Genomic DNA, 19,639 nt, shown 5'->3' on the forward strand with positions numbered 1-19,639 from the left:
CTTTGGTGGAATTGTTTTCTCATGAAATAATTTGCCTTTATCAGCACCCATCAGTATATATGCATATATATATAAATGAAAGGTCCTATCCCTGTTGTACAGGATAATAACTGTTACTGGGACACTTGGATTCAAGCCTTGCCTCTGACTTTTAGGGAGTGTGTCCCTGGATAGATTAATCTTTCTGTGTTCTATCTGGTCCATAAATTGTAGAGAAGGTGCCAGCCTGCACCCATAGAGGGGGGTTCTTCATCTAAGCAGTCCCTCTGACTATTCATACATATGGATGTATCCCTTCCAAAGATTTGCTTTGGACCACCGTCACCCAATAGTGAACCCCCTCCTTAATTCTTACAGTCCGGATCCTAAAATATCCCCTGTTCTTCCTCCAAGCTCTAGTTCTTCTGTTAATTCACCAATTATATTATCTGTGTTCAGCTTGGTCTTTTTCTAGAGGCCCTAGGTAAAGGAGGAGAAAGGGGAACAAGGTGAGATCTTTTTATTTAATTACTACAAGCAAAAAGCACCAAGTATTTATTTATAGCTACCATGTGTCTGTTGCTGTATTAGGTGCTGGGGATACAGAAGCAAAAACATGAAAGCCAATGCCCTCGAGGAATTTACATTTTATTAGAAAAGACAGCATGCTAAAAGTCTTTGGAGTTTTTCATTTTCATATTTTTGGGACACCCTATAAGTATGTCCAAAAGAAATACAAGATTTTTTGGTGGGGGATTTTAAGGGTTAAGTGAGGAATATCCAAGCATGGAAGATAACCTAATAGAAGGAACAGGAACTGTGGAATGTCATTTGTAAAGATGGGAAAGGTAATCAGAGGGTCCATGGAGGAAAATGTTCTATAAGCTTGGAAAGGTAGGTTTGAACCAATTTCTGAGGACTTTAGGTGTCAAACAGAAATTTGTACTTGATCCTAGAGATAAATAGGGAGCCATTGGAGTTGAGGAGTGACATGGCTGGGTGGAGAATGGATTGGAGATGGGGGAGATTGGAGGCAGAGAAATCAGTTATAAGGCTACTGTAGTGATTCAAGCTAGTAATGATATGCATTTGAAGCAGGTGCAGAGAGAATGAGAAATTGGGACTGGAGCAACAGGAGCATTGAGAAACGAAGGAGGGGGGGGGAATAGGTGATAATCAGATATTTGGGCCTATGTTGAGCTTTGAGTTACAGTCATTTTGAAATATCTACTAGTAGTGAATACTACAGATCAGGAGAGATGATGGTTGGCCATATGTGATCTGAATAGACATGATAATGCATAGATACTGAAGAGATCAGCAGCAAAAGATATTGTAGAGAAGAGGACCAAGGACAGAGCTTTGGGTTATACAAGGTAAGAGGCAGGATGAAGGTACAGCAGAGTGAAAAGAGAATCAGATAGGCAGGAAGAGACACAGCTGCCTTAATATGGTGGCTAAGCTATTAGAAGTGGCTATGAATGTAGACAGCTTTCTCTAGGAAGCTGGTTAAGAAAGGGAGCGGGAATAAAAGAAGGATTGGGGAGGGGCATTTGTAAGGGTGGTTGAAAACCTGATCATGTTGATAAGTATCAGGAAATGAATGGGCTTGCCATGTGCCATGAACTACCAGCTGTCTAGGGTATAAATACAAATGAAATAGTTCTCTCAAACTCTACCTCTACCTATTTTTGAGATCACCAGGGCTCACAATTTTGACCTTGGCCTTGCTTCTTTCTTGACTTTACCAAATTTTTAATCCTTTCTCAAGCCCAGGATTCCCCCTTCTCCTACTCTGTCAGCTGAGGATTTTGTTTTATATTTCAGTTTTTGGCAAATGGGTTTTTTTTTTGCCAAGAGTATCCTCTTCTTCCCCTCTCTCATCTGACATCATTTAGATGCCTTTTGCCACTGTCTCCATTCCCTCACATTAGAGAATGTCCCCTCCCCAAGGTTCACCCTCTGTGAAAGTGACTCCATTCTATGCAGTCTGCTCTAACAGGTTGTTGCTTCTCTCCCTGCCATTCTGATATTTTTTCCATGTTGACTGGCTTTTTCCTTGCTGCCTATAAACACACCCATGTCTCCCCTGTCATCAAAACACTCATCCTTAATTCATCCATCTCTGACAGCTATCCTCCCATCTCTCTCCTTCCTGTCATGGCTAGACTCAGAAAACCATCCTTAGTTTTCTTCCATCTTTTTTTTTTATTTTAAATAAACAAAGCAATTCAAAAAAAGCTTGACTTGCAATTTCACCACTGAACTGAAACTCCCAGCTCCAAAATTTACCAGGGATGTCTGAATGATCAAATCCATTGGACTTGATCCACTTCTCATCCTTCTTGATTTCTTTGCAACCTTTAACACTATTGGTGATCATTAGTTCTAGATACTTGTTTCTTGACATTGCCTTGATTTTCCTGCTTACCTGCCCAACTGCTGTTTCTTTTGCTGGAGCTTTGTCAGTTGTGCCCAATAATTGGGAGACCCTTAGTGATATCTTTTTTACCTTTTATACAGTTTTATTTGGTGATCTTTCCATAGATTTAATTATTCTTTCTGAACTATTGCGGTAGTCTTCTGGGTGATCTTCCTGCTTCTCTACATTCAAATGCATTCTCCACTCATATATCAAATTTATCTTTTCCTTAATTTTTTTTTTTTGAGGCTGGGGTTAAGTGACTTGCCCAGGGTCACACAGCTAGGAAGTGTCACATTTGAACTCTGGTCCTCTTGAATTCAAGGCTGGTGCTCTATCCACTGCGCCACCTAGCTGCCCCAAATTTATGTTTTCAAACAGCAAACTCCTGCCTCTTGCCCAGTGCCTTCCTATTGTATCCAACCACTGAGAAGAACCAAGTCTTTCATAGTTGATCATTACATAATCTTGCTGTTATTGTGTATAATGTAATTCTGTTTTGCTTGTTTCACTCAGCATCAGTTCATGTAAATCTTTCTAGACCTTTCTAAAATCAGCTTATTCATTGTTTCTTATAGAACAATAATATTCCATTATTTTCATATATCACAATCTGTTTAGCCATTCCCTTATTGGGCTCTTTACCACTCCCCAGAGCAGTCAATCCATCCTCCAAACTACTGCTCATGATTTTCCTAAAGTTCAAGTGTGACACTCACTCCTGGCAAATCAATTGCCATTCATTAGTTTTCAATTGCTTTTGTAGTCAGATATCAATTCTGGCTTTTAAAGCTTTCTACAAGCTGTCCCCAACCTTTCTTTCTTGAACTCTCTCAGAGTCCATACAAGACACTGTCCTCTCTCCAAGTCTTTGTCCAATTTTCCTGTACATATCTCATCTGTACAGTTTTCTGCACATTGTTGGTTGCAAACTCCTTAAGGGCACTTCTTAAGGGTTTCCTGAGCTGACTTGACAATGCTGTTCCTTTTTTCTGTGCCTTTGTGTTTGCCCTCCCATATCTGGAATGCCCTTTCTCCTTATGTCTGATTTCCTCAAGTTCTCTCCTCTATGAACGTTTTGCTAACCACCATACACATTTGCTTATGTTAACTCCTTGAGAGCAGCAATTGTTTATTTTTTTCATTCTAAGCACAGTGCCCTGAGACATTTAAACATTTAATGAATGCTTGTTAATTGATAGAGAATCTAAGAGTGTATGTGGGTAGCCCTGTAGGGGATTTTGCTCTGAGAAGTCCTAGGAATCATATCATAGGGCACTCTTTTTTTATAGTATTGACTTAATTACTTGTCTGTTTTTAAAAAGCACTTCTGAAGGGATGCACAGATAGATAGATTTCGACTGCAGGATGATGGGGTAGGTAGATGAGAAGCATGGTCTGTCCCTGGCTTGAATTCTAAAATTGATCAGATCTTGTTTCAGTCTCGGCCCATGCTAGCTAGGGGAGAGGGTCAGCTGAAAGGCACACTGCAAGGGGTGGAAGAGGCAGTCTTGTTGAGAAAGGCTATGAAGTATAAGGCAAAGAGTGAACAGAGGTGGGAGGCAGGTGAGAAGAGTTTTTAAAAATGCTGCTCGGGAGAGTGAGAGAACTAGGGAGGAGTAAGGATTACCTTGCACTAGCTGAGAGGACAATTTCCAGGAAGATCAGCCAGCTCTGTTTGGCACGACATGAATAGAAGCAGGGAGACTAATGGGAGATGGATCCAGAGCTGGGGGTTGGCAAGGTATGGGCACCTGTGGCACAAGCCAATTAGAGAGCTGAGATAATTGGAAGTCAACATTAGGAAGGGGGAAAAATTATATTAGCACACGTCCTGCAAGGGGCCTTTCCTGTCCTCCCAATGAGGTTGTAATCTCTGGGTTGACCTTTCAATCATAATGGACATCTCTTATATGTGTAGACCTGTTTGCATGTTTCCTATAAAGACCGGGCCTAGTACCTGTCGCCTATTAAATGATAAGAAGGAAGATGTAAGGATCTTTTCCTAATGTGTGAAGAAAAGTGGCTGAACAAGTAACCACTGGCAGAGCCGAGCCAGGTGAGAGCAGAGCAGTCTTGGTCTTGGAGTCTCAAAGACCTGAGTTCAAATACGGCCTCTTGAGGCTGGGTGGCCCCAAGCAAGTCATTTAACCTCTGTTTTTGCCTCAGTTTCCTCAGCTGTAATAGAGGGAAAATAACCGTACTTGCCTCCCAGACTTGTAAGATCAAATGAGATGTGTGTAAAATGCTTTGCAGCCCTCTGTAACTGCAGGAAAAGAGTGAGACTGCCCAATGCAAGCAGCCTGTGAATGAAATCAACTTGCCTTACTCCAGCCCCAAACTCCCTCTCTGTCTCTTTCTCTTTTTTCTCCTCTCTTCCTTCTGTTTCTCCCCCCTCCCCCCCCCTCCGTTTCTGTGTGTCTCTGTCCCTTTCACTCTCTCCTCTGTTTTCACTTTGCAGTTGGCGCCACGGCCTGATTCTGCCCGCCAGCTGCAGTTCTCCCAGAGCCCCTTCTCAGGGAAGAAAAGCCACATATTTTACAATGACTTGCTTAAAAATAATAAAAACCCTTCCGTGGACACCTGTATTCTAAGTATTTTTTTAAAAAAAGTTTAGCATATGGGGAAAGTTCTGCCCCTTAAAAAAAACTGCTTGGATGACTTTCAGTATATTGGCCTCCTTTGTGAGCTCATTTTTTAGGCCTTTAAAAACACGACTGTGAGAATGGATATGGGCTTCACCATTCCGAATCAGGGTCAAAAATGAAGACAAAAAAAAAAAACAACAAAAGAAAGGTAAAGCGGCTCTGACCTGACCGCGCACTTGCAGTAAGGAGCCCAGAAAAGCCGGCAAGCTGATGGATTCAAATTCTATTCATTTAAGTAAACTATTTAAGCTTCCACAGTACGCAGAGCTCCGCAGAACGCATGCGCAGGCAGAGCAGACGAGGGACACTCCAGTGAGGACTTGGAGAACTACAAGCACACGACGATCCCCTCTCAGTCGGCCTGACCCGCAGCCAGCCTCTGCGAGCTCCGCCCACAGCTTGATTTTTGAATCCTCTCTTCCCGGGCTGAATCGACAAGCATCGCGAGACCTTTCCCTACTTCCGGGACTCTCACGCACAAGACGGTACGCTCTGGGCGGGGCCGGGCCGCTGCCGCGGCCGCTCTCTCGAGCCGCTGTTTCCCAGCTTCCCCGGTCGTGCTGTGCGTCTCGCGAGACTTGGTAGTAAACACTTTCTCCCTACTCCCCCACCCCCCATGGAGGGCAGAGGTGTGTGCGCCGTCGCCGCCTCCGCCGCTGCAGCCGTTCCGTTACCCCCGGGTCGGGGGGACGGGGCTTAAAGGGGCCGTTGAGCTGCCGGCCAGAGAAGCAGGTACGTCGGAGTTCCCGGGCTTCGGACGCCGAAGCCTCCCGGCGGCTCCTCCTCGGGGCTCCAGCGGCTGAGGCCCGCGTGGCCCCGGCTAGAGCGGCCCGTACCGGGGGCTCGGGGGAGGGGTGGCCGGGAGGACTCCCTCTCTGTAAGGGCGGGCGGTGGAGCCGGGAGTGCGGAGGGCCGAGGAGAAGCTGCGGCGTGAGAGGGGCCGGCCTCGGCGCGGTGCAGCCGGGGAGCCGGACTGGCATCCCGCTCGGGCGGCCTCGCCTTCCTCCTCCGTGAAATGGGATCATAAAGGGTTGTGGGAGCATCCGAGGAGACGCCGGGGAGGCGCGCGCGGACCCCGGGGCCCCTCCATGCTGCTTTTCGTCAGTGTGGTGGTTATCGTTATCGCCATCATCAGTCGCTTGTCTTCCGCGGCCGTGCGACCGGGGCCAGGCCCTCGCCCCCTCTGAGCCCCCCCAAAAGGGGCTGGTCACAGCCGCGAGGGGGGGGAAATCCCCAGGGGAAGGGCACGGCCCCGCTCGGGGCGCTAGCCTCCTGCTCCATCCCCTTGCCTGTCGGGCAACCCCCGTGCCTCAGTTTCCTCCCTGTAAAATGGCACCTCTTCCCAGCGGCGTGTTGAGGACTGAGGAGCTTTCATTCTGAATGCCTCTTACAGCGCAAGCAGCTTTCCGAGTGAATTTCGGGGTCTGTCTCGGCCGGAGCGCGCGCGCACTGCGCTCTGTCCCTCCTCCCTGCCCGGGCTGCCCCGCTTCCCTCAGCCAGAGTTGTGGAAGAAGCCCCCGGGGGCTGCCCTCGGCCACTGAATACGGACCTGACTTGGACCAGTGGCCGTCTGCCAGCGCTTCCTTCAGGCCCCGGTGCCCTCCCTCCCGCCCGGTACCCCCGTCCCAGACTGAGCCAGCTCCCCTTGGAGGCATCGAGAGAGAGCCCCAGGACTGGGAGGCGGCCTCTCCGCTGGAGTTGTCACCCGCGTGTCTGGGGGGCAGCTTCGCCTCCCGCAGTTCTTACTTTGGGCCGTTTGAGGGGGCCTGGGAGTGTCGGGACTGAGTCTCTTACAGGTACACATATATATGTATGACATACACGTTAAACTCTTAGTGCAGTTCTGTGTAAGTTTGGGTAAAGCACGGTATCGGAGAGGAGAAAGACAACGGGCGCTTCGAGGCCCACAGGCCCTCAGTTCGGAGCACACAGGATTTAAGTTGAATTTTAAGGTGTGAATAAGAATTCTTTTTATTTTCCCGGTAGCACCTAGTATAGAGTCTTGCACACACTAGGGTCTTTTAATTAGTAGTGGGGTTTTTTGGGTTTTTTTGTTTTGCTGAGGCAAATGGGGTTAAGTGACTTGCCCAGGGTCAAGTGTTAAGTGTCTTGAGGGCAGATTTGAACTCGGGTCCTCCTGAATTCAGGACTGGTGCTCTATCCACTGCGCCACTTAGCCGCCCTTTAATTAGTCTTTGAGGTTAATTGTCATGTCACTTCCCAGCCCCAGTCTGCTGCTGGTACTCTGGTATTCCAAAGTCAAGTCCTAAGTGGTCTGGAGAAACATGACGGACACAATACCATAGAACTTCTTGAGCCTGAATCTCCCATGTGTTTTGATGAAACAATCAGTAAATATGAAGCCCTGATTACGGGCCAGAACCAAACTAAGCTCAGTGTACAAGCAAGAGGCAAAAAACTGCCCTTATGCTAAAGGAATTAACAGTCTTTGAGGGAGACCACATGCAATGTATATGCTAGACAACAAGCAAACGATACGCTAGAGAAGGAGGAAATAATCAGCAGAGGGAAGGTGTCCTAAAAGAGGTACGAGTTCAGTTAGAACTGAAAGGAAATCTGGACGGTCAGGAGTTAGAGGAGGGAGAGTGTTTCAGGCGTGGGGAACATCCAGAGAGAATATCCAAAGCAAGCAGATGGAACCCAGGCCAGTGCCATTGGATTGCAGAGGAGGATATGGGGGAGGGCTGGATCCTGAGGGACCTTGAAAGCCAAGCAGAGCATTTTGTACTCGCTCCTGGAGTCAAGAGGAAGCTGCTGGGGATCAGTGACTTCAGTGGCTGAGGCAGAGGGAGGAGGCAGGAGGCAGGTAGGCCCCCAGCAGCAGTAGTCCCGGGTGGGACTGGCACTGCAAGGTGGCAGTCAGAGGATGTTGTCATTTCTATAAGAGTAGGGCAGGTTTGGGGGGGGGGAAATAATGAGTTCTGTCTTAGATATGTTTGGTTTAAGATGTCTATCAGACACCTACTAATACAGACTTTAGGCTAATAAATGTGGAGCAAGAAGAACAGCAAACTCTGGCCCTTGACCTTAGGAGAAAAAACAAAAGTAATAATTGTAGGTGTGTTACCTGTCGGGTGGTGGTATCAGATTTTAAGAGTTATTTCAGTTGTACTCTGTTCTTTATTTATTTTATATGTTATTTAACATAGTAACTGTCTTTGCTAAATGAATAGGTTTTTAGTTCTTTGTTGTTTGTTTTAGATTCAGAATGAGATCTTGGGGTTTTAAAATCTAGTTGTGCCTAAATGTGGTGCATTAGGTAACTATTCCTACATCTAATATCTACTTTAGTCAGGGCAGGTTGGAGGCAAAATGGAAAGAGTGCCAGTCATCTGGAAGTCTCTATCTTTCTGAGTTCAGATTTAGCTTCAGCTTTTGACTGCATGACCTTAACTTGGTTAAGTGACTGGAGAAACATGATGGACACAATACCATAGAACTTCTTGAGCCTGATTCTCTGATGGGTTTTGATAAAACAATCAGTCAATAAATATGAAGCCCTGATTATGGTCCAGAACCAAACTAAGCTCAGAACACAGCAAGCGGCAAAAAACTGCCCTAAAGCTGAAGGAGTTAAGTTTTATGACAGAGACTGCATGCAATGAATATGCTAGACAACAAGCAAACGATATGCTAGAGAATGAGGAAATAATTAGCAGAGAGAAGGCATCCTAAAGAAGGTAGGATTTTAGCTGGAACTGAAAGGAAATCCAAATCACTTAACTTGGTTTGCCTCAGTTTTGCCATTTTTAAAATGAGCTGGTGAAGGAAATGGCAACCCCCTCCAGTATCTCTTCTAAGAAAAGCCCAAATAGGTTAATGAAGAGTCACATGTGACTAAAGCGACCTACAGTAAGTTTGACAAACATTTATGACATATTTGCCAGGTTCAGGGTCTTCTGTGCTTGACACAGAAGGCATAGTATCTCCCTCTCCTCAGAGAGTTTGCAGTTTAATAGGGAGACACAAATAGCTATAATGCAAAATAGTATGTGAATATAAAAGAGATTATAAAAGAAAATTAGGTTTGATAAAATGTTATTTATTAGGGTTAGATCTGCATCTTGTTACTTAATTTTTTAGACTCCTTGAAGTTTCTTGCCCTTGCTTTTTACACAATCTAAAAAAATTAAACATTTGCTTTTTATTTTAAATGACACTTCCAAATTACATCAGTTTTATCATTGACAGTAATTGCTTGTTTTGGCTTGAAGTTACTATTAAGCGTCCCCATTCCTGTGGATGGGTGTGGGTTAGACAACAAAGATTGCCTTCAAGGCTTATTTTATATTATTACCTCTTCTATTTCCTCCTCTGCAAGTTTTCATTTTACCCTTTTTTCATCTTGAGGATTATTTTTTTCCACTTCAGTAAGTTATTCTTGGTTTTAAGCCTCCATACTTTGCTTCTGGAATGTTGCATTATAACTTCTCTAATCTATTATAGTGGTGGCTATTAAATCATGTATGAATCCTGACTTTGGCTACTTGAATTATTTAATTCTGGCTACTTGCAGTATTTTTTCTTTCATCTGGGCCCTCTGGATTTTGGTTTTGATATATACTTGTGAGTTTTCAATTTGGCATTTCTTTCAGGAGGAGGTGACAAAAGGATTTTCTGTTTCTACTTTACCTTATAGTTCTAAAATATATAGACAATTTTCTTTTATGATTTCTTGAAATGTATTGTCTATGTTGAGGGGCACAGTGAAAGAACACTCACCTTATAGTCAGGAAAACCTGAATTCAAATATGGTCTCAGTCATTAGACTGAGCTGTGTGATGCTGGACTACTCACTTTACCTTTGTTTGCCTCAGTTTCCTTATCTGTAATAAGGAGATAATAATAGTATCTCAGGATTGTTATGAAGATCAAATGACATAATCATTATAAAGCACTTAGCACAGATACATGATAACATGTATTATTAAGTTGGAGGTTTTTATTTTTTTAATCATTACTTTTAGGTAGTCCAACAACTCTTAAATCATTTTTCCTTAATAGGTTTTTTCTAGTTCCTTACATTTTTGTCTATTTTTTTCCCCTGTCAGCCTTTTGAGTTTGTTTTATTATTTGTTTTTTCAAGGAATCATTGGCTTCTATTTCGTTTACTAAGTTTTCTAGGAGTTTGATGTTTAGATCAAGTTTTTTACCTCTTATGTCAAGTTATTAATTCCTTTTCTAAATTCTTTCTTTGTACTTTATTCCTTGAATGTTCTCATTTAATTTGTGGAAAAATTTTAGACTTTTTAAGAAAGACTTTTGCATCATTTCTTCCAGGAGTTTTGTTCTAAAATGTAACTAAGCTTATATTTTTCTTTGAGACTTTGCTTGTAGATATTTTGGAATAGTTCTCCTGAGTTTGTATCTGGTATTTCACTGTTAACATCATGTAATTCTTTCTTAAAGTATTGAGCATTGTATCATTCCAGGATCTCAGGGACAGCTCAGGCTCAGTTCAGGCTAGGGACCACATGTTTCAGTTCTCTCAGTGGTGTAATTCAAGAGAGTCAGTGATCACTCCCTCTCTTCTTTGAGCTCTGCAAATTTGGGTTTTGGTGTGAGCACCATGCTTATGGTCATGCCCTTTTGAAGTTCCACTAGATTGCTGTTGGACTCAGCCATTGTCAGTCAGCTGGAAAGCTCCATGAGTTTGGTGTGATAGGTATTGTGGGCTTCCTTTGGTTTGTAATTCCTGTGGTGGTTATTATTCTCCAGACTGGAGAGCTGGATTGAGACCCTGATCTGCTCTGGTCTTAATCTCACAGTTGCTGCTTGCTTCTGGAACTTGCTCCATGCTTGGTGCTAATAAGTTGTAAATTCATATTATCCAACTTGTACTGTTCTCTTACTGGATAGAGAGAAAATCCTTTTATTTTCCCCTAATTGATTTCCTTTCTCCACAGAATCTCTTCCAAATCTTCTCTTTTCAAGACTCCACCCATCTTTACCTTCTCTCTTAGTGGAGGACCATTGATGTTGGGGATCCCATGTTAAAAACCCCAGACCTAGATTATTGCAGATGGCTTTCTAATTGTTTTGCCTTGCCCTTCCTCTTATTCCAGGACACCTTCTGGAATGCTGCCAAAATGATTTTCCTTCAGTGGGATCATGTTCATTCCCTATTCAGTAAATCTCAGTGGCTCTGTATTACCTGTAGGATCGTCAAGTACCAGATGTGTTTTAGCTTTTCAAGCTCTTTGGGATTTGACCCCAATTATTTGTCCTTCTAGCCCCTTTTCTATATTCAGATGGACCTCCCCTCAACCCTGGCTGTAGTTCCCCCATGCCTAGAATCCACTCTTATCCTCATCTTCATAGAAATCCTCTTTTTTTTTTTTTAAGACAATTCAAACATCCTCCTGACTGTTGAAGTACTTTCCTCACATGAGCTTCTTTCTAGTTGACTACTTTGTATTTATTTGTATCGTATTTATATTCCTTCTTTCCACACTTATATATGTATCTCCCTTCTTAAGAGTCGAAGCATCTTGAGAGTTGGCACTGCTTTGTTCTTTATATATTTATTAGTTGTGTGAGGATCAGATGATTTTTTAATTTTAGCCTAGTTATGACTGATGTTATATTTTAAGCATGTGATGATTTTTATATATTATTATAGTTTACACAATTTTATTTTTTATAAAAATTAAAAAATATATCCCCCAAACTATCTGGCCTCTGCTTCTGAGCTCCAAAAAATAACTCAGTAAAATCTTCTTTATCCATCATGAAGTAGTATCCAATATGAAGTAGTATTGATGAGCATTTTGAAGTATGGTACCATTTACTTCACTGAATTCCCTTCTTGAATAATTTTTTTTTAAAGTGGGGATTTTAAAGCTCATTAATATTAAATTATAACCAGAAGTTTGCATTCTTGGCTGTACCAACTTTGTTGTGCCAACTTTAAATCCTTTTTTCGTTTCTCTTTTAAATCTGTGGAAGCTAAGACAAATGTTTGTTCGAGAGTGAATGGATGAATGGAAAAGAATTTATTAAGCCCTATGGGGCCACTACTGTGCTATTTAAATTGTGACATATTAATAATCCATGTTTACCCATATAACTATATTATATAATTATATAATTAATCAGAATTCTGAAGTTTTTTAATAATTCAGTGACTATAATTCTAGAGGACTGTTGTTTAAATGTATTCCCCACTTTGTAACGGGCTGAGGGACTTAAAGAGTGGAATAAGACTTAACATTTTCAGAATGATAAATGTAAAAATCTTTTGCTTGTTTATGCATATTTACTATAAGGACTTTTTTTTTCAGTCTTGCCAAAGAGAGAGGAGAAAAGAAATAGTTAGGAAGGCTAGAAAGGAAGGTCATTGAAGCTAATTACCTCCCTTCCTTCTTTCCTTCCTCCCTTCCTCCCTTCCTTCTTCCCTTTCTTGGATTTCCCTCCCTCCTTTTTTCCTCCCTCCCTTTCTTCCTCCTTCTCTCCCTTCTCTCCCTCTCTAGCCCTCCCTTCCTCCTTTCCTCTCTTTTTATTTTACAGTGTGTATGGACAGGAACATTTTGTTTGATATAATGTTAAGTTTGGAATACAAAAATAAAAAAAAATTTAAATCAAAGAACACATTATTGAAGAGCACATGGAGGGTAGCTTTAATCATTTGTTTCTCTTTACATTAAATATTTCATGAATCTGAGATTTCATCTGTACAGATTTATACTTCTTTCCTCTAAACAAATTGGCAGCTCTTCTACACCTCAGTAAATGGTCTGAATCAGAGGCATCAGTCTCTTGGGCAACAAAACTCAACACTGAATGGGATTAAAATGTAATTGGAAATGTTTAACAGAATGAAAATGCAATGTAACATAATGTTAATTTGTATTTTCCTAAGACAGAATCTGGCCTACAGGGATCTGTTTCTATGTGAATTTGATAACTACTGATTTTTAATTACAAAAAGAATAATTACCATATCTATAGCTCTAAGATTTTTCAGAACACTTTAATTATATAATCTCATTTGATCTTCACAACCACCTTAAAGTATTGGTCTCCTTTTACAAATGAGTAAATTAAAGTCAAGTAAGATAGACATGATTTGCCCTGTATTACGCAATTGGGAAGTATCTGAGGCACCATTGAATTCAGATCTTCCTGACTTCCAAAGTTAGCTCTCAGCCCTCTATGCTATCTAGCTGTGACAATAAACTGAGCTTCTTAACTTTTTTGTATGTCACGGACCCCATTTGTAGATGGTAAGCCGTGGATTTCCTCTCAGAAAATTGTTTTAAAATGCATAATAAAAAATACATAGGGTTATGAAAAAATTATGTTGAAATTTTATTATCAAAAACATTTTTTAAAAGTTCACAGACTCCAGGTTAAGAAGCCCTGAAAACATTTTCTGAAAACATTAACAAATGGATGACCATCATTTTAGTCAGGTTTTTGAACATAGCTAGGCTCTTCCTTAATCTGTTCTTAGCTCCATGCTTGAAGCCTTTCAAGTTTTCCAGGTTCTGTCAGAGCTTGTGCTTTTCTAGATGTTGGCATCATCTCCATGTCAAAGGAAACCTTAGAATGTGTGTGTCACTGTGTATCACTTTCTGAGGAATTAGCATAAGGTGTGGTAAAAAGTGAAATAGTTTTGCTTTGGAGCTACATGCATATATTGGTGAAATTAAAGATAAGAATAGGTATACCGAACTATTTTGTCATTTTTTAGGTATTCTGATAAAATAGTGAATCAGTAGCAACTCTTTTAGTTCATAGTTTGTGGAGCAATTAATTGTGCTATGTACTGTTTAAATATCTTTATTGATTTTTCCCTTCCAGGGATCTGTTCTATAGAATTTTTTTAACCACCTTAGGGAATTATTTCCAATGCTTAGCATATTGCCTGTTGTATAGTAGGCACTTAATAAATGCTTATTGATTGATTTCTAATTGTTCTTTACTCCCATTTGAGTCAAAGAATTAGACCAGTCCATTTTTGATGGCTTTCTCAAAGTAAGTTTCTTAGTTCTCGACCTCCCCCATTGTACATTTTTTCCCCCTGAAAGGGTATACAATTCTTGTCTCTTCATGTTCTTATTTTGGCCTTGGGTAACCACAAAAACATAAGTTCCTATTCTCATCTCTCAATAATTATGGGTACTGACATCATTGATATCCCAGCACAAGTAACACACTTCAAAGGATTGGTTCCTCAGACGAAAACAAGGCTTCAGTGAACTTTCCTAGACCATTATCAGATTCAACCAATCTGAGCAAAAGAGGAAAACGCTTCCTGGTGCTTAATTTCCAAAAGGAACCACAGGTTCTTTATATTTTTAGTTAATCTCTTCCCGTATAGGAATCAGAAACACACAATATGCTTTTCTCTTACTTTAGAGACAGTTGAGACAGGCTAGCAAGGGATTTAGCAGATGTAGTATCTTGGGACTTGGAATGTTGCTGTCTCAAGGGCCTTTTCTGCTTATACAGATGAGGTTCCCTACCTCCTTAATTTGGAGAGCACTGGTTATTTATTTATTTGGCAAGGCAGTCAGAGTTAAGTTATTTGGCCAGAGTCATACAGCTCGTGTCAAGTGTCTGAGATTGGATTTGAACTCAGCTCCTTACTCGGGGCCAGTATTCTCTCCACTGTGACACCTAGCCGCCCCCGGCACTGTTTATTTAAGAATTTTTCTTTTTTTTTTTTTTTTTTGATTTCTGTATCCTTTCTTTTCCTTCCACTGTCCTTTTCTTTTCTTAGTCCTCATCCTTCTGGACCTCTCTGTAATCTTTAATACTATGGCCATCAGAGGTACCAAGCATTGGACAGATTGACAGGCCACCAAGCTCCTATTGCTGTCCAAACCAGATTAAAAAATAATTGGGAATTTTTTGTAGTGACAAGAAATTGGTAACTCAGGGGATGCCCATCAGTTGGAGAATGGCTGAATAAGTTATAGTATATGAATAGGAGTCCTACATGACCTGATGCCGAGTGAAATGAGTAGAACCAGGAGATAGATCATTGTACACAGCAACAAGAAGACTATACAATGATCAACTCTGATGGAAGTGATTTAGATCAGCTCCAATGATCTTGTGACGAAGAGAATCATCTGCACCTAGTGAGAGGACTGTGGGAACTGGGTGTGGACCACAATATAGCATTCTCACTCTGTTGTAGTTTGCTTGCATTTTATTTTCTTTCTCTTTTTTTTTCCTTTTTGATCTAATTTTTCAGGTGCAGCAAGATAATTGTATAAATATGCATACATATATTGGATTTAACACATATTTTAACATGTTTAACAAATATTGGATTACTTGCCATCTAGGGAGGCGATGGGGGGAAGGAGGCAAATTTGGAACACAAGGTTTTACAAGGGTCATTGTTGAAAAATTATCCATGCATATGTTTTGAAAAAAAGCTTTAATTTTAAAAAAAAGTATGTTGACACAACAAAAAAATATACTTGGGAAATATTTAACTAAATATCATAGAACATCGATAACTTTAGTAGGTAGTTTTCTAAGTCAGTATACCTTGCAAGGATCCTTAGTTACCGTTTAGTGCTTATTTCAGTCTGAATTTTTAACATCTCTAAATGGCATCTGTTGGCCTCTTCTCCTTGATACTCTTTTCTTGCCCTGATTCTGTGTCACTAATCCGTCCCAGTTTTCTTCTTCCCGACTGCCTGGCCTCTCCTCCTCAGTCTCTTTGCTGGATCTTCGTCCCAGTCACTGCTGCTGATCCCAGAGTTCAGCAGAGCTCTCTCATGGTTCATGGCCTTCAGCTTCTGGGCTGCTGCACCTGGGGATCGCATCAGCTCTGGTGGGTTCAGTTTTTTCTTTGTGTTGATGATCTCAGATCTATTCCAACATCCCTAAATATTCTCATGACCTCTGCTTTCACATTTCCATCACAATTGCTGTTGGACATCTAGAATTGAATGTCCCTCAGATATCTTAACCACATCATGTCTAAAACTGCACTTGTTGTCTTCCCCTTCCTCCTTAACATCCCAATTTACTGTCCAAGGGTACCACTGTTCTCCCCCTCACCCAGGCATTCAGCTTAGCTCTCATTCTCCTGCTTCCCAGGCCAATCTGTTGACCAGACCTTTTTGATTTTACATCCCCACCCCCTTACTACTGGTTGGCCTTCCTGATTTTTATCTCTTCCCACCTCAAATGCAGTCTTTGCTCATTTGATTGATCACATACAGGTGTGAACATGTCCTGCCTGCTCCATCAGTGACTCCCCATTATCTTCATGATCAAAGGTAAAATCTTCTATTTACTTTTCACAGACCTTCCTAACCTAGTCCCAGACTCATTTTCCATTCTCCTTACACAACATTCCCCTTCACATGCTGTGATCTCTGCTGTTCCCTGTACAAGACTCCCCATCTCCAGGTTACTGGCTGTCCTTCCTGCCTGGAAGGCCTCACTTCATCATCTCTGGGCTTCCTTCAGGTGCCTGTTCAAACCCCACCTTGTATACCAAGCCTGTTCCAGTTTTTCTCAGGTCTAGTTGTCTTCCCTTGATCGCTGATTGTCATTTTATCCCATCAGTACCTTGTCTATACCTCCGCATCAGGCTGAGTCTGTGCTTTGCAGAGAGAGCAGGGCCTGTGCTTTGCCCAGGTTTGTACCCCCAGGCGCTCACACAGTGTAGGTGCTTTCTGATATTTTTCCTTCTCTTTGGAATAGTAGACTGTCACACTCTTCACTTGTGTTACAAGAGATCATCAGCCAGTACTCTTGTGTGGGTTCTTGTGATGGTCTTCCAATTTTGTCTTGTCCTGAATTCATCTTAATGCTTTCTTTTAAACTTTTTATTTCTCTTTTTAATCATTTTTGAAATTTCCTACTGTTGTCTCCTGATCTTTGATGAGAGAGAATCCACAGGATTTTCCTTTCTGATAATGTTGGTTCATGTTGTATTATTTGCTATAGTATTTATTCAAGTTTTGGTTTCTTTTTGAGGCTTTGTTCATTTTATCTTCAGTCTTTATCTTTCTGTTGCCTACATGCTCATAAGCATGTTTTTTATTTTGGCTTTCTCTTTTTATCTTGCTTTTGGGCTTCCTTACTTTCTTGATCTTCTTTTCCACTTTCGCACAAATCTTTGAGGCTAGATTCCTGAGAAGTCTTAGGGTCACTGGGCTGCCTTGAATAAATTCTTAAGGGAAGGGAAGATGATTATCCATAGGGATGTCCAGTTCTTTTTCCATTATGCTTCATGTTCTGTTTGACTTTGAACTGTGCATCTAACTTTGATTTGCTTGTTGGGTAGATCTTTTGCTCTCCCCCAAGCCTCTCCTTCCCTTCTTTATCTTTCATACCTGGGTGGGATAATTAGCTGCTGTTTACTGTGCTACTTCTAGGAGCAGGAAAGTTTGGGTAAAGAGAGGGAAGGATTTTTGCCCCAAAATCTGAGTTTCATGGAGTTGGTTTGGTATAGGAATGCTGAGTAAGAGATACTACTTTGTTGTCAAGGAATTCTCTCTCTTTCTCCTCTCTCCCTCCTTCCTTCTCCTTATTCCTCTCTTCCTCCCCCTGTATGTCCCTCTGTCTCTCGCCTTTTCACAATCAATCCCATTGCTTGTCTCCAGTTCACTTCCCATTCCTTATCAGTCCACCTCACCCCATTATTCAGTTGAAATTAATTTCTCCAAGGTGCTGGAGGAGCAACCACATCTTCCTTTTGTCATTTCCCTATCTCCAATCCCCCTTGGGTCTGAGGGGCTGGAAGAGCAGCATGGCTGTTCACAGAACTTAACAGGAATATTAGCTAATTCCTCTGGGGAGGGGGAAGACTACCAGGTCTTCCTATATGGACAGCTTCCTACCTAAAGTCCTTTGAATCTTATCTTCTTTACTACCATGATGCCCTTCAGACCCTCTAGTACTGCTGCTATCTGAGTGCTGATACACCATAAGGACTCCAGCCTTTTCTAGATTCCATGTAATGGTGCATTACTTCCCTACTTGTCTGTTCCATCATTCATTTATTCAGTAATTATTTAGTAAGTATACCTACTGTTTGCAATGCTATAGACACTGGGGAGATGCAAATATAATTAAGTCATGGTACCTTCCCTCATGGAACTAACTAGCATTCTACTTTCTTTCCCCAGGGGAGTAATTGTCCTTTTACATTTCTGTGCCATCTCTGCCATGAGAAATGATCTTGGTCATGGCTCCAAGCTGTTTTTTTCCGTATCTTTTCTGAAGCCAAACTCATTCCTGTGTATAGCAGCTTTCAGCAGGTTGAATTTTTGGATTTATTGGGAGTTACCACCAATGGGGCCTTGGTTAGATTTTGAAGTAAACCAAGTTTACCTTATTGTCCTCAATTAACTTTCTGAGCTCCTTCCTCTTTAATTTCTTGACCTTGGTTTTCAGATTTAGAAACAAAATACTGTGGTTGTTAGAACCAGTTACTTTGGTGCCCTAATCTGGCCTCTCTCGATTAGGGCTTTGGTCTCTGAAATTGCCCTTCTCCTACTCTCCATAGCTATTGTTAGGTATCTGTACAGTCTGATTTAAAAAGTTTATACTATAGTGTAGATAATTTGAAAGAGTGCCAAAATTCAGAGGATCTGGAATCTGTGATTTAGGGAAAGGGCCTTAAGCTAAGAAGTTAAGTGAAAATGAAATGAAAAATTTGAAATTTGAAGTGAAATAAAAATGAGAAGTTTGCCCTAAATGATCTTGAATCTTGATAGCTATGAATTTTAGACTATCAGTTGTTAATTCAACACACACTTATTAAGCACCTACTGCAACTACTTATTAAGCCACTTATGTGGCCTTGAACTTTAAAAAGAGGAGCTTTTTCATCTTTAATGGATTACTGGTAATTATGGAAGAGGATTTTGAGCAAGAAGACTTGTTTTTTTTTACTTTGTCTCTTCTCAGCTCTGCAGAAGGAAGAAGAGAGAAGCAAAAAGGAATGGAAGAAAAAGGGGAAAAGAGAGAGGAAGGAAGAGAGAAGGAAAGGTTTACCTTACTCTGTGCCAGGAGCAGGACTCAGCAATTTTTCTTCATCATTTCTATGTTTAGATTCTGCTTAAATTGGACTAGACCAGCAGGTGTAAAACTCAAGGCTCATATTGAGAAGCGACCATAAATTAACATCATCTATGTTATATTGTATTTTATTTACTTTTTAAACATTGGGAGTTAAGTAACATTGTATTGAAAAGTACCGTTCCGTACTGTGCTCGGAAATCATCTTATTGCTCTTTCAACTTTTCCATGTCCTGTCATTTTACATTTGTGTTGGAAGTAGATATCTTTAACTCATTTCCATGATCTCAGATGCAGACCACAACCAATTTCTAGTATTTCTTTATTTTTTATTTCAAAAAGTAAAATGTCCCCTCCTTTCCAAGTTTTTTTTAGGAGTCTACAAAAAAATAACAATTCTCTTAGAGATGCATTTGAGCTTTTGATATATATGTTTTTTATATCATTTCTTTCCTGATTTTACCATACTTCTTTAATCAAACCCAAATGGTCCTTATAGTGCATATGACTTATCATACCCATGTTCCTCTTCTGCCAAAGAAGAAGAAAGTACATTTCATCATAA

The 19,639-nt window shown here is 41.2% G+C and overlaps 1 protein-coding gene across 1 annotated transcript in view; it reads left to right on the forward strand.

Annotated features, from left to right (window-relative positions):
• Positions 1-5,661: 5,661 nt before the first annotated feature.
• Positions 5,662-19,639, forward strand: part of MBTPS1 (membrane bound transcription factor peptidase, site 1) — a 62,331-nt gene continuing 48,353 nt past the window's right edge. Inside the window, exon 1 of the mRNA XM_074286354.1 lies at positions 5,662-5,781. The gene's annotated coding sequence lies outside the window, so the exon portion shown is untranslated. The remainder of the gene's footprint in view (positions 5,782-19,639) is intronic.

This window comes from Sminthopsis crassicaudata, chromosome 2 (assembly GCF_048593235.1).
Source record: "Sminthopsis crassicaudata isolate SCR6 chromosome 2, ASM4859323v1, whole genome shotgun sequence".
NCBI classification, from domain to species: Eukaryota; Metazoa; Chordata; class Mammalia; order Dasyuromorphia; family Dasyuridae; genus Sminthopsis; species Sminthopsis crassicaudata.